Source organism: Heptranchias perlo, unplaced genomic scaffold (genome assembly GCF_035084215.1).
Source record: "Heptranchias perlo isolate sHepPer1 unplaced genomic scaffold, sHepPer1.hap1 HAP1_SCAFFOLD_336, whole genome shotgun sequence".
In the NCBI taxonomy this organism is placed as follows: domain Eukaryota; kingdom Metazoa; phylum Chordata; class Chondrichthyes; order Hexanchiformes; family Hexanchidae; genus Heptranchias; species Heptranchias perlo.
In genome coordinates, this window is record NW_027139348.1 from 122,501 (window position 1) to 125,956 (window position 3,456).

Here is a 3,456-nt window from a genome sequence, read left to right on the forward strand (position 1 = left end):
GGTTCCCTCGACCGACTGACTTCCGAACTCCTTTCTGGGCTTAAACGGGTGGAATTCGGACCCTCTCGCAAGGGAGCCGAAGCCCGCCAGCCCCGGGAGGCCTCGGGGCCGCCGTTTTCAAGCCCGACCAAAAAACCCGAAAAATGGGGAAAAATGGGAAAAATTCCCACTCCCAAAAGGCTTAAAAGTCGGTTGGGCGGCAGCCCGGGTCGGTCTCTGCAGACCTGGAGGCGCTGGACACAAGTCTGGTAAACAGGCTAAGTCTCGACATGCCACCTCTTACTATCCTGCAGGTACCCCGCCAATCCCCCCGGAACCGGCTGGCAATTGGCGAATCAGCGGGACGAATTTGAATTCGTGACCGACTTTCTGACACCGAATCGCCGCAAACGCGTTTCGATTTTTCGGCTTCGGTACCTCCCATCAGACTTTGACTGGCCATATCTCCGGACTCACGTGTCGCAGCCGGGACCTTCAGGCACCGTTCGACGCGTCTACCCCTGCCCCGTCGAATGGCGCCCCTCGCGGTGTGGTCCGATTTCCGCATTTTGGTCAGATTTGCCTCCAAAATTTTCAGATTGAGTTGACGAATGCCCCCTACGGGGTAACCTCTTGCCCTTTCGGACCTGGTCCCTGTGACTTAATTTCCGCCTTTTGCTCAATCGTTTCCCCATTTATAATTAATTTTAAAAATCGGGTTACTCAGTTCTGGTTTACCAGTTCCCTCTTCGGACTTAGTTTTTGGTTAATCATTTCCGGTTCACCAGTTCCCGTTTTGGACTTAGTCTCTGCGGGCCGTTTCTCATCTTTTGGTTCATCAGTTCCCCTCTTTTAATAATTTTTTGGCTGCTTTCGTTTGATCATTTCCCTGCCTTCTGGGTAACTTTTCCACCTTAGGACTTCATCGCCGCACATTGTTTTCGACTTCTGGTTGATCATTTCACCCCTTTTAATCATTTTTGTAACTTTTGGTTAACCATTTCACCCAGCTTCTGGTTAACCATTTCCCCTTTGGGACTTAGTCTGTGAGCATTCTTTTGGGATTCTGGTTAACCATTTGCCAATTTTTAAAAAATGTTGCCACTTTTGTTTAATGCTTTCTGGTCAACCTTTCCCTCTTTCAGACTTCACCGCGGCACATTGCTTCAGCCTCCTGGTTAATCATTTCACCCCTTTTAATCATTTTTGCAACTTTTGGTTAACCATTTCCCCCAGCTTCTGGTTAACCATTTCCCCTTTGGGACTTGGTCTCTGAGCATTCTTTTGGGATTCTGGTTAACCATTTGCCACTTTTTAAAAAATGTTGCCGCTTTTGTTTAATGCTTTCCCTGCTTTCTGGTCAACCTTTTCCCCTTTAGGACTTCACCGCGGCACATTGCTTTAGCCTCCTGGTTAATCATTTCACCCCTTTTAATCATTTTTGCAACTTTTGGTTAACCATTTCCCCCAGCTTCTGGTTAACCATTTCCCCTTTGGGACTTAGTCTCTGAGCATTCTTTTGGGATTCTGGTTAACCATTTGCCAATTATTTTAAAATGTTGCCACTTTTGTTTAATGCTTTCTGGTCAACCTTTCCCTCTTTCAGACTTCACCGCGGCACATTGCTTTAGCCTCCTGGTTAATCATTTCACCCCTTTTAATCATTTTTGCAACTTTTGGTTAACCATTTCCCCCAGCTTCTGGTTAACCATTTCCCCTTTGGGACTTAGTCTCTGAGCATTCTTTTGGGATTCTGGTTAATCATTTGCCACTTTTTTAAAAATGTTGCCGCTTTTGTTTAATGCTTTCCCTGCTTTGTGGTCAACCTTTTCCCCTTTAGGACTTCACCGCGGCACATTGCTTCAGCCTCCTGGTTAATCATTTCACCCCTTTTAATCATTTTTGCAACTTTTGGTTAACCATTTCCCCCTGCTTCTGGTTAACCATTTCCCCTTTGGGACTTAGTCTCTGAGCATTCTTTTGGGATTCTGGTTAATCATTTGCCAATTTTTAAAAAATGTTGCCGCTTTTGTTTAATGCTTTCCCTGCTTTGTGGTCAACCTTTTCCCCTTTAGGACTTCACCGCGGCACATTGCTTCAGCCTCCTGGTTAATCATTTCACCCCTTTTAATCATTTTTGCAACTTTTGGTTAACCATTTCCCCCAGCTTCTGGTTAACCATTTCCCCTTTGGGACTTAGTCTCTGAGCATTCTTTTGGGATTCTGGTTAACCATTTGCCACTTTTTAAAAAATGTTGCCGCTTTTGTTTAATCGTTTCCCTGCTTTCTGGTCAACCTTTTCCCCTTTCAGACTTCATCGCCGAGCATTGTTGTCGACTTCTGGTTAATCATTTTTCCCCTTTAAATCTTTTTTTGCCACTTTTGGTTAACCATTTCACCCAGCTTCTGGTTAACCATTTGCCCCATTATACTGAATTTTTCCGCTTTGGTTTAATCATTTCCCTGCTTTCTTGTCAACCTTTTACCCTTTAGGACTTCACCGCGGCACATTGCTTCAGCCTCCTGGTTAATCATTTCTCCCCTTTTAATCCTTTTTCCCACTTTTGGTTCACCAGTTCACCCAGCTTCTGGTTCACCATTTCCCCTTTGGGACTTAAGTCTCTGAGCATTCTTTTGGGATTCTGGTTAACCATTTGCCACTTTTTAAAAAATGTTGCCGCTTTTGTTTAATGCTTTCCCTGCTTTCTGGTCAACCTTTTCCCCTTTAGGACTTCACCGCGGCACATTGCTTTAGCCTCCTGGTTAATCATTTCACCCCTTTTAATCCTTTTTCCCACTTTGGGTTGGACAGTTCACCCAGCTACTGGTTAACCATTTCCCCTTTGGGACTTAAGTCTCTGAGCATTCTTTTGTGATTCTGGTTCACCATTTGTCCCTTTTTAAAAGATATTGCTGCTTTTGATTAAACCTTTCCCTGCTTTGCGGTCGACCTATTCCTCTTTCAGACTTCATCGCCGCACCTTGTTTTCGACATCTGGTTCAACATTTCTCCCCTTTTAATCCTTTTTCCCACTTTTGGTTAAGCAGTTCACCCAGCTTCTGGTTCACCATTTGCCCCTTTTTACTGAATTTTTCTGCTTTTGTTTAATCATTTCCCTGCTTTGCGGTCGACCTATTCCTCTTTCAGACTTCATCGCCGCGCATTGTTTTCGACATCTGGTTAAACATTTCTCCCCTTTTAATCCTTTTTCCCACTTTTGGTTAAGCAGTTCACCCAACTTCTGGTTAACCATTTGCCCCTTCTTACTGAATTTTTCCGCTTTTGTTTAATCATTTCCCTGCTTTATGGTCAACCTTTTCCCCTTTAGGACTTCGCCGCCGCACTTTGCTTTCGCCTTCTGGTTAATCATTTCACAACATTTTAATCCTTTTTCCCACTTTTGGTTAAACAGTTCACCCAGCTTCTGGTTAACCATTTGCCCCTTTGGGACTTAAGTCTCTGAGCATTCTTTTGGG